Raw genomic sequence first — 12,618 nt, 5'->3', positions numbered from 1 at the left:
GGCATCTAAACCAGATCAGCTTTTTTCAGTGCAAGGGGCCCAGAGGCAAAAGAGAATGTTCATGTGGGCACCTTGTAGTATGTGTGCAATGTGGTTCATCAACTCCACCCATTCAGCCCTGGGTTTGGGAGATCTCAAACCACAAAGGAAGAAGATGGCACCTTATTTGTTTGTTTGTTTGTGCTATACTCAAGATGTAATTGGAAATGCTACTCAGCCATCAGTGGATAGTCCCTCTATTGACAGGATTTGGCACCTCCAACCAGAACGAATTTTCAACCACTGATTCTTTTTTCCCTCCTGGAGACTCCAATTCTTTCTTATCTCAGACTTGACAGCTCCCTTCATGTTCCTCTAGGGTTGAAGACAAGCCATCACCAAGAGGAAGACATTATGATCCTGACCTGTCAAAGAGCTGGTCTGCTATCTATTCTCATATATGCTACACAAAGTATACATGTACTTAGATCCAGTGAGGGGTGGGTAGCAGAGAGCCCCAACTCTTGGGCCTGCATCATGAAAACTTAAATCCCTGAATGAGTAACTGCATTAAAGTTTACAGTTCAGTCAGAACCTTTCTTGTGTCAAGGAAAGGAGAGAAAGGAGGTCAGAATTTTGTCTCTCCTCCAGAGACTTCATGGACTCCTGAATGAGGCAAGCTCATTTTCACTGCCCCTACTTTAGTTCTCCTCTGATAACCGCTGTCCTCTTGATCTTTCCAGATAATCTGTATAGTACTTTATGTACTATACAGCTTCATTTATGTTCTGAGCTCCTGACTATGCCTTATCCTCTGCAATTCCAACAGAACAACCATTTACCACATCTTGATCAGAACTTACTATGTCTAGAAGAAGTGGAAATTTTAACTTTATATTCTTTCTCTGCCTACCTTTTTTGGCCTCCAATATCCCACAGGGACTCTCATCAGAGAAACTCATCTACCGTGTGTGTGTGTGTGTGTGTGTGTGTGTGTGTGTGTGTGTTAAGATTTCATTTATTTGACAGAGAGAGTGCAAGAGAGAGAGCACAAGCACAGAGAGCTGCAGACAAAGGAAGAGGGAGAAGGCGGTTCCCCACGGAGCAGAGAGCCTGGTGTAGGGCCTGATCCCACATGGGATCATGACCTGAGCTGAAGGCAGATGCCTAAGTGGCTGAGCCACCCAGACTCCCCTACCCTGTGCATTCTAAACAGTCTTCATCACTAGCTCCCTGAGGAACTGCAGGACAGGAAGCATCTTTTTGCTTGAATGCACACACCACCACCCCCAGGACTCAAAATAGGCTCTGAATTTTCAGCACTTGTTCCTCTTCTTGCTCATCCTTCTGCCCTTTATCCCACTACATCAGTGATGCTCAAACTTTAGAGAGAGAAAAAAAAAACTTTAGAGAGCATTGGAATGACTTGGAGAGCTTGTTACGACACATTGCTAGGCTGGATCCCCAGGGTTTCTGATTCAGTGGGTCTGGAGCAGAACTTGAAAATTCACACTTCTACTAAATTCCCAGCTGATTCTCACACTGCTAGTCCTGGGACTACACTTTGAGAACCACTGAGCTACATAATCTGAGGATGTCCTTGACTAGACAAAGGCAACTTGTTTCCAAACTCCTCAGACTCCAGAGGACCCCTTTGCTGAACGCTCTGGGACACTTTCCCCAGTGGGGCTGCTGGTACCTTTGGCCTCACAGTGGGACCAGCCTTCACAGGAGAGAGATGCAGTTCTATATATTTAACAAATATTTCCTGAGTATCTTCTTTGTGGGGAGCACTGTTCTAGGTGTGTGGGATACATCAGTGAGCAAAACACGAAAATCCTCCACCCACATGGAACTTACCTTTTTCTAATGAAAGGAAGAATAAAACCCTTTTTACTGTTTCTAGGACTCCGATACCTGGTTGCTGGAAGTAATCAAGAGTGTTTAGTTAACTCTGTGTACATACACTAGAGATTAAGGTCCAAGGGCTCAGGCAGAGACCAAATAAGAGCTCCATTGAGATAAACCACTATAATAATTATTTTCATCTTTTGATAATTATAACAAACATGTTTTTTGGTTTTGGTTTTGGTCTTTTTGGCTTTAGAGACGATAAAAAAAAATATGCAGGTATGGGGGGAGCGGGGAGCAGAGCACTGGACATCTGACCCGCTGCTCTTTTTTTTCCAAAAGGGCCCAGAAACTTCTGGCAAAGGCTGCTACAGGGATGGGACTGCTTTTTCCCCACTAAGTTCTCTCCCTTGGGGACTGGAGGCCCTCTGGTGGTCAAGAACAAATACGGTGCTTCTGAAGGGCCAACACTAGAATCTTTGCTAGTGTTACAGATGTGAATCTTGGTCTACAACTCAATTAGCAAGGAATGGGACTGTATAATCCAACATGATTTTTCTTTATATTCTCTTTATATATATATATATTTTTTGTGATCCAGCAAAGTTCAGGAGAACTCTGTTCTATTGGGGGTAGGCTTCTGTTCTAAGCCTAACCCCCACGGCATCCACTGAGCCTTCCTTTGCCCCATCTGCTGTTCAGGTATGGGCCAGGTGAGAGGATGTGGGAGGCATCTTGTCTCCCCTGTGCCGCACAAGGGCACCGAAATCTCTGCAAGGCTCAGTCCCAGTCTATCTAGACTTACCCACAGTCATGACACGTCCCTTTCTCATCTTCTAAGAAATCTACGTGGGGGTAGAAGTATGTACCTCAAGTATCTTAGTTATGAGTCCTTTCTGTACCTCTAAGGGACGTAGATGACCAACTATTTGTTTCATCTTGCCCTATCTCTCCTTTAGTCAGTGAAGCACAGGGCCCTGTCTCAGTGGGGAGTCTGCTTCTCCCTCTCCCTCTGCCCTTCCCTCCTCCTCTCCCTCCTGCTGAAGTCCTCTCTCTCAAATAAATAAAATCTGAAAAAAAAAAAAACCACATAGGAAGTTTTTTTTTAAGTAAAGATTTTATTTATTTGTGAGAGTACGAGCAAGAGTGAGAATGTGTGTGCATGAGTGAGGGAAGCAACAGAGGGAGAGGGAGAAGCAGATTCCCTGCTGAGCAGGGAGCCCCATGGGGGGCTTGATCCCAGGACTCTAAGATCATGACCAGAGCCAAAGGCAGACACTCAACCAACTGACCAACTGAGCCACCCAGGTGCCCCAGAAAGCTTTTTTTTTTTTTTTAAGCTATCATTACCTGGATCCCGCCTTTATAGGGTCAAATTATATTGGCCAAGGAGCACTGCCTGTTTTTTGTAAAGCTCCTCAGGTGCAATCCATTACTGTTTGGAATTATTATTCTACGTTAGCTAGTAGCTAAGCAGGATTAGTTATTACCAGCTGTACACCAAGCTCTGTTGCAAGGGATCATATGAGAGAAGCTAGTGGGGAGGTGAAATAGAGTTAGAAATACTCTACTCCCAGCCACTCAAAGTGTGATCCTCAGACTAGCATCCTTGCCACCAGCAGGGAGCTTGTTAGAAATGCAAGCATCTCAGCCGCGCCCACACGCCCCCGCCCCCCCCCCCCCTTCAGCATCTGCAAAGTACTGCTTGACACTGCTCTTTTGTTAAAGCATACTCTTGGGAGGAGGAAGGTCTGGAACAGGTTTTTAAGTTGTAAAGCTTTCTGGAAAGCTTCATTCTCAGAACAGCAAGAAAATAGTCATGCAAGAAGTCAGTGTGGCTGCTTGGTGGAGAGACAAAATGGACACAGCTTGGGGAAGTTTCTGGAGGGAGAAGTAATCTAGCAACAATTAGAATCCAGCTCATATTATGTCTTGGTTTTGTTTTTAAGTGAGAAGAAAATTCTCAGTTCCTTAAGGGTCTGGAATATCTTTTTTCAGTTTAAAAGATGATAGAAAAAAAAGATGATAGAAGTAGGTTAGTTCACTTTAACATTTATACTAGGGGAAATTACTTGGTTTAGTTCATATATGTGTAAAATTTTTAAAAAATGTGTTCACCTTTTCTGATTACAAATCCAATTGATAGAAAAATCTAAGATATTACAGAAATATATTACAGAAAGTCTCTGTATTCACCTCTATTCCCCTAGAGATAACCACTGATATAGCTACAATCCAGATTTCTTTTTTTGTGTATACTAACAAATATACAAAAGTAGGAACACAACATAATAGGTTTAAGGTTCATTTATTTATTTAAGTAATCTCTACACCCAACGTGGTACTTGAACTCACAACCCTGAGATCAAGAGTCTCACACTCTGGGATGCCTGTGTGGCTCAGCGGTTGAGCATCTGCCTTTAGTTCAGGGCATGATCCCGGAGTGCTGGGATCAAGTCCCACAACAGGCTCCTTGCAGGGAGCCTGCTCCTCCCTCTGCCTGGGTCTCTGCCTCTCTCTCTGTGTGTCTCTCACGAACATATAAATAAAAGCTTAAAAAATAAAAAAGAGTCTCACGTTCTTCTGAGCCAGCCAGGAGCCCCAAAATTGTTTTTTCCTTTACACTCTTTTTATTCTTGAATCCAGATGATCCATCAATCAAAACAATTGCTTCTTATATTTATTTTTTTAAGATTCTATCTTTAAGTAATTTCTCTACCCAACATGGGACTCAAACTTACGACCCCGAGATCAAGAGTTTCATGTTCTACCAGCTGAGCCAGCCAGGCACCTAATTAACTTTATCCAAAATCATTAAATCCTACGGAAAGAAACAATATTGTTTTGAAACTTGGCTTTTAACATTTGCCATTCAAGCCAGAGGGAACAGCTCAAGCAAGGAAAAGGAAACAAAAGTGAACTGAGTGCAGAGTGGGATACTGATTGCTTTTGAACATTTTATTTTTTTTTAAGATTTTATTTATTCATGATAGAGAGAGAGAGAGAGAGAGACAGGCAGAGGGAGAAGCAGGCTCCATGCCCAGAGCCCAACGCGGGACTCGATCCCGGGACTCCAGGATCACGCCCTGGGCCAAAGGCAGGCGCCGAACTGCTGAGCCACCCAGGGATCCCCGAACATTTTATTTTTTAAAAAAGATTTTATTTGAAACAGAGTGAAAGAAAGCACACAAGCAGGGGGGAGGGGCAAAGGGAGAGGGAGAAGAAGACTCTTGGCCGCTGAGCAGGGAGCCCTATTTGTGGAACTCGATCCCAGGACTCTAAGGTCACGACCTGAGCCGAAGGCAGATACTTAACTAAGCCACCCAGGCGCTGGCTTTTGAACATGTTAGAGAAGTCAATTATTCATAAGACATCGTAGTTTGTTACAAATGAAATGATCGCCTGTGTTTCACCTCATACGGGTGAGCCAAACAGGATTATGGACACTGGGACTACAATAAAATGTTCTAATTTGCAACTGAGGACTATTGAATCATATACACTTACATAGAGACTGCATGAAGCAAGTTTTCCAAGGGGGAAATAACTTTAGATAAGGGTCTTGATGTAATACACATGGATGCTAGAAGGGGGTGGGGGGCAATCCAGATGGAAGGAAGGAGGACCAAACCTAGAGATCTGAGGATGGGGTGGGGTATCCTGAGAATGGTGGGTTCCAACAGGACTGGGGCTTATTTGCTGGACACTCTTGAACATGGAACTGGGTCTGTTTTCTCTGAAAGGCAGTAAGTAGCTTGCTAAGGAAAGATGCAGAGCTGCAGAGATGTCAAATGACTGGCGGGGCTGAATCAGAGTAGGAAAGCCTGAACCAGGAAGCTTCAGGTGTGGTCATCCTAGTGAGGTTAAAAAAAAAACAAACAAAAAAAAAAAACAAAATAGGCTGGAGGTTCAAATCCCCAGACTAATCTGGAGAGAAGTGAGGAAGGAGACAAGTCTTTCTTTTTTTTTTTTTAAAGCCTTTATTTACTTCTGATTTGAGCAACACTTGCACACAGTCAAGCACTTGGAAAACAGAAGAGGCAGTCTTTATCAACCCACTGCTGAAGAATTACAATTGTGAGCATCCTGAATACTGTGTCTGAGGATGAGAGAATGGGCTCCCTATTTTCACCAGGCGAACAATAGACCTTCCAGCGGGCAGTTGCAGACAGTCAGCTTCCTGGCAAGCTGGAGGAGTTCCCTACGGCAGATGGGGAGAGCTTCTAAAACATGTGAAGTTTCTCCCATTGTATCCATCCTCAACTTCTAACCCGATGCCATTAGTGATTTTGGTTAACCTTTTTCTTGAGCAGCTGCCCTGGGTGGGGGATGCCTTGCTTTCTACTCCTAGAAATTAGATTTAGTTTCATCTTAGCCTCACACATTTTTTTACTCACACATGAGCCAGCTGTTCAGGAATTCTACTAAAATCTTGAAACTCAAATATTCTGACTTCAGCCTCTCCCCATTCCAGTTCCTGCCTTCTCATCCAGACTTCTGGATGCTGAATTCCCCCATTTTCCCCTGTCTTCCTGCTTTCTCCAGTGCCATGGTTCAATCATCTGAACTGCTTTCTTGCTATCATCTTTGATTGCCTTTTCTCCTAGCCCTTTTACCTGCCTGGCAAAACTGAAAACTCACACAGTTGCCATTCATTTTTGCTGTCATATAGCCTAGTGCTGTTGCGGGAATTGGAAGATATAAACTGGGGCCACCAAAGCTGCGCAGGCTCGGAGCTCAGTGAAGCCCTGTCAGCCAGCTACTGACTCAAGGTCTCCTGTTTGTATTAGAAACCACGTCTTTATTCCATCCTCCCGATTTCTTCCTGTCTCAGACGAATGGATTCTCTCCTTGCCATCAAGCCAAACTTCTCCACCGGCCAGTTGCCTCACCTCCTTGACCCCATCAGTTTCTTTACAAAGCTACCCCATCAACCACCACTTCTCTTGTATTTTCAACCTTTGGCTCCCTACTGATGAATGAGTGTCATTAGCCAGCTCCCCAACCCTGCATTTCCTTCTAGCTATCATTCAATTGTCCTCTGACCTTCAGAGCCAGACATATGCTTAGGGACTACTTCAAACACACTGAAACAGTGCAGAGAAGCATGTAACAAACAAGGATTTAACAAATGTCAACATTTTTTACCACATGGACTCAAGTTTTTTCTTGGAGGAAATAAAATGCCTCAAGAAAAACCTGGAAAGACCTGTCTTCCTCTCCCTTTTCAATCCACTATAATGTGGGTTCTGCCCCTTACCACTCTACTGGAATCATTCATGGTCTTCATTTAAAATGTAGTCGCTGGCAAGATGGCAGAAGAGTTGGGGCCTTAACTCACCAGGCCCCACAAACTTACCTAGATAACTTTCAAAACATCCTGAACACCTACAAATTCGACCTGAGATTTAAAGAGAAAATAGCTGGAATGCTACAGAGAGAAAAGTTTTCGCTTCTAACAAGGTAGGAAGACAAAAAAACAAAAAAGAATTAAGTAAGGGAGAGGAACTGCAACCAGCAGGGCTAAAGTGGAGCAGTGAAAGCCTCCTGGGGCAGGAAAGCTCAGCCCTGGAAAAGTGGGAACTTTAAAAATCTGCACCAGAGTTTTCCCTGACAGAAAAGTGCTTAGCCAGGAAATCGCAGGAGGGGCAGGGAAGCCTCAAGATTCCCAGAGTCACTATAAGAGGAGGGGCACCTGGGGGAAAGTGCACCACAAACCACGGTCCACTATCGGTAAAGGGGTGGAGCGCCACAATCCTCTGGTGCATTTGGGAAAAGCCAGTTGGTTAGGTGAGCTGGCTCTGGGCGGAGGTGGCTGTACCCCATTTCCTTCGGGACAGGCAGTCCCCAGGAGCGCGAGTCCAGAGGCACAGGGCCCCGAATCCCAGGGCGCCAAAGCAAAGCGGGTGTTCCTTCTGGGACAGGCAGAAGCGGGGAGGGCACAGGACAGTGAGAACTCAACTGCTACTAGGTACCCAGCAAGCTGTGCAGATCAGTGCACCGGCGCCTGCCCCCAGGAGCATCTAGGCCAGTGTGTACTGGGAGCTGTGGTTAGTTACTCACAGGGAGCTAGACTCCAGAGCTGGAAATCTGGCCGCTACCATTTTTGTTTTTCCTCTGTTTCACCTTGTGCCTAGGAGAGGCGGGGCCTCTAGGAAACAAAGACCTCACGGGATCATCAACTCACTCTGAGCCTGGCACCTGGTGAGGGATGGGGTATCTCCACCCAGGCCCAGACACCTGAGAATCAGGACAGCAGACCCTTACCCCAGAAGAGACCAGCTGGAAGAACAAGGGAAGAGCAAGTTTATTGACCAAGCAGCACTGGAAAGCTGCCTATGCTGATTCTCTAGGACTGAGGGAAAATAGTACATAGAACAAGAAGGTCTTTTTTTTTTTTTTTTTCCATTACTACTCGTTTTTATATCAGACTAAAAATTTCCAATATTTTTTCTTTTCCCACCTTAACTACAATATTTTACCAGCTCTTCATTTTTAAGTTTTTTCCTTTTTGACTTTCATATTTCTAAAATTACATGTCTTAGACATATTTTTTACTTCTGGATTCCCTTCAACGTATTCAATTTAATTTTGGTAGATATACAAGATATGGGTTTTTGTTTTGTGTTGTTTTTTCTGCCTCATTTTGTTTTACGATGGTGGGTGTTAGTACCTTCTAAAACACGACCAACATATACCCAGAACCAAGTAGAATACCATGTTCGTTCATTCTGTGAGATTCTATTCCCTCTTCCTCCTCATTCCGCCCCCCTCTTTTATCTTGTTTGTGTTTTTGTGGTCAATGTTGGGGCTTTACATAACTTTTGCTGGTTTATATAAATTTAGGATTGAGCACCTTCTAACACAGAGAACAAAAAATACTCAGAACCAAGATGATCACCCTCTAGGACCCCTCAGATAGACATTCTCTCTCCACTACCACTTCCTCACCACCACCATCCCCTCCTTTTTTTCTTTTTCCTCTTTACTTTTTTCTTTTTCTTTGTTCTTCTTCATTGTTTTTGGTTTTGGCTTTTTATTTTTACTGCTTTAAGAATGTGTTTTTCACTTTAGTGGTCCTTTTATTTTGTTTTTTTTGTTTTGTTTTGTTTTTTTAATTTTCTGGTCTCTGACGTCTTCAGAATCATCTAGGGTGTATTTTACTTGGTCATGGTTGATATTTTTGACTCAGCCCACTCATACAGCCACTCTGCACTGGACAAAATGACTAGAAGGGAGAATTCACCATAAAACAAAGAACCAGAAACAATACTCTGCCACAGTTACAGAATTTAGATTTAAATATGATGTCAGAAATTCAATTCAGAAGTACAATTATAAAGTTACTGGAAAAAAGCATAAAGGACTCTAGATACTTCATTACTACAGAATTGAGATCTAATCAGGCCGAAATTAAAAACAGATGAAATGAGATGCAATCCAATCTGGATGTTCTAACTTCTAGGGTTAATGAAGTAGAAGAGAGAGTGAGTCACATAGAAGACAAGTTGATGGCAAGGAAGCTGGGAAAAAAAGAGAAAAACAATTAAGAAACCATGAGGAAAAGCTTAGGGAAATAAATGATAGCTTGAGAAGGAAGAATATGCATCTAATTGGGATTCCAGAAGAGGCTGAGAGAGAGGGGTGACCACAAAGTATATTTGAACAAATCATTAACTGAGAACTTCTCAAATCTGGGGAAGGAAATAGGCATTCAGGTAGAGACGCCCCCTCCCCAAATCAATAAAAACCATTCAACACCTCGACATTTAATAGTGAAACTTGCAAATTTCAAAGATAAAGAGAAAATTCTTAAAGCAGTGTGAGACAAGAGATTCTTAACGTATATGGGGAGGAATATCAGATTAACAGCAGAGCTCTCCACAGAGACCTGGCAGGCCAGAAAGGGCTGGTATGATATATACAGGGTACTAAATGAGAATAACATGCAGCCAAGAATACTTTATCCAGCAAGGCTGTCATTCAGAATAGGAGAGATAAAGAACTTCCAAGGTAGGCAGAAACTGAAAAAATATGTGACCACCAAACTACCTCTGCAAGAAATTTATTTACTGTAAATTGAAAGAGTAAAAAGAAAGAGGAAGCCCAAAGAAATAATCCACAAAACAGGGACTGAATAGGTATTACAATGACACTACATTCATATCTTTCAATAGTTACTCTGAACAGGAATGGGCTAAATAATCCCATCAGAAGACGCAAAGTATCGGACTGGATAAAAAAGCAAGACCCATCTATATGTGTCTACAAGAGACTCATCTTAGACCTAAGAACACCTCCAGCCTGAAAATGAAGGGATGGAGAATCATTTACCATTCAAATGGTCCTCAAAAGAAAGCTAGGGTAGCAATCCTCATATCAGATAAATTAAAGTTTATACCAAAGACTGTAGTAAAAGACGAAGAGGGATGCTGTATCATACTTAAAGGGTCTATCCAACAAGAAGACTTAACAATCATGAATATTTATGCCCCTAATGTGGGAGCTGCCAAGTATATTAAGCAATTAATAACCAAAGTAAAGAAATACTTAGATAATAATACACTAATAGCAGGAGAGTTCAATACCCCACTTTCAGCAAATGACAGAAGTAAGCAGAACATCACCAAAGAAACCAGGGCCTTAAAAAAAAAAAAAAAAAAAAAAAAAAAAGAAAGAAACCAGGGCCTTAAATAATACACTGGACCAAATAGATTTCACAGATATATACAGAACTTTCCATCTGAATGCAACTGAATACACATTCTTTTCAAGTACACATGGAACTTTCTCCAGAATAGACTACATACTGGGTCACAAATCACATCTCAACTGATTCCAAAAGATTGGGGAAATCCCCTGCATATTTTCAGACCACAATGCTTTGAAACTAGAACTCAATCACAAGAAGAAATTGGGGAGAAACTCAAACACATGGAGGTTAAAGAGCATCCTACTAAAAGATAAATGGGTCAACCAAAAATTAGAGAAGAATTAAAAAGATTCATGGAAACTAATGAAAATGAAGATACAATCATTCAAAATCTTTGGGATACAGCAAAAGCAGTCCTAAAAGGGAAATACATCGCAATACAAGCCTCCCTCAAAAAATTGGGAAAAAAATACACAAGCTAACCTCACACCTAAAGGAACTGGAGAAAGAATAGCAAGTAAAGCCTACACCAAGCAGAAGAAAAGAAATAAAGACTAGAGCAGAACTCAATGAAATCGAGACCAGAAGAACTGTAGAACAGATCAACAAAACCAGGAGTTGGTTCTTTGAAAGAATTAATAAGATACATAAACCATTAGCCAGCCTTATTAAAAACAAAAGAGAAAAGACTCAAATTAATAAAATCATGAATGAAAGAGGAGAGACCACAACCAATACCAAGGAAATATAAACGATTTTTAAAACATATTATGAGCAGCTATACACCAATAAATTAGGCAATCTAGAAGAAATGGACGCATTTCTGGAAAACCACAAACTACCAAAACTGGAACAGGAAGAAATAGAAAACCTGAACAGGCCAATAACCAGCAAGGAAATTGAAGCACTCATCAAAAACCTCCCAAGACACAAAAGTCCAGTGCCAGATGGCTTCCCAGGGGAATTCTATCAAATGCTTAAAGAAGTAATACCTATTCTACTAAAGCTGTTTTGAAAGATAGAAAGGGATGGAATATACCCAAACTTGTTTTATGAGGCCAGAATCACCATGATTCCAAAACCAGCAAAGACCCCAACAAAAAGGAGGATTATAGATCAATATCCCTGATGAACATGGATGTAAAAATTCTCACCAAGATACTAGCCAATAGGATCCAACAATACATTAAGAGGATTATTCACCACGACCAACTGGGGTTTATCCCTGAGATGCAAGGTTGGTTCAACACTCATAAAACAATCAACATGATAGATCACATCAACAAGAGAAAAACCATACATCAAAGTGTATGAAAAAAACAAACAAACAAACAAAAAAAAAGTGTATGGATAGAGAGAATATTCCTCAATATCTTAAAAGCTATTTATGAAAAGCCCACAGCAAATATCATTCTCAATGGGGAAAAACTGAAAGCCTTTCCCCTAAGATCAGGAACACGACAGGGATGTCCACTCTCACCACTGTTATTCAACATAGTACTAGAAGTCTTAGCTTCAGCAATCAGACAACAAAAATAAATAAAAGGCATTCAAATTGGTAAAGAAAAAGTCAAAATCTCCCTCTTCAGAGATGACATGATATGTACACGGAAAACCCAAGAGACTCCACCCCAAGATTGCCAGAACTCATACAGCAATTTGGCAGTGTGGCAGGATGCAAAATCAATGCCCAGAAATCAGTGGCATTTCTATACACTAACAATAAGACTGAAGAAAGAGAGATCAAGGCATCAATCCCATTTACAATTGCACCCAAAAGCATAAGATACCTAGGAAGAAACCTAACCAAAGAGGTAAAGGATCTATACCCTAAAAACTACAGAACACTACTGAACGAAATTGAGGAAGATGCAAAGAGACGGAAAAACATCCCATGCTCATGGATTGGAAGAATAAATATTGCAAAAATGTCAATGCTAGGGCAATTTACACATTCAATGCAATCCCTATCAAAATACCATGGACTTTATCCACAGAGTTGGAACAAATAATCTTAAGATTTTTATGGAATCAGAAAAGACCCCAAATAGCCAGAGGAATATTGAAAAAGAAAACCAATGCCGCGGGCATCACAAGGCTGGATTTCAAGCTATATTACAAAGCTGTGATCATCA

Source organism: Canis lupus, chromosome 16 (genome assembly GCF_011100685.1).
Source record: "Canis lupus familiaris isolate Mischka breed German Shepherd chromosome 16, alternate assembly UU_Cfam_GSD_1.0, whole genome shotgun sequence".
Taxonomy (NCBI): domain Eukaryota; kingdom Metazoa; phylum Chordata; class Mammalia; order Carnivora; family Canidae; genus Canis; species Canis lupus.
The sequence above is the reverse complement of the archived record's forward strand: the minus strand, read 5'-3'. Positions refer to the sequence as shown.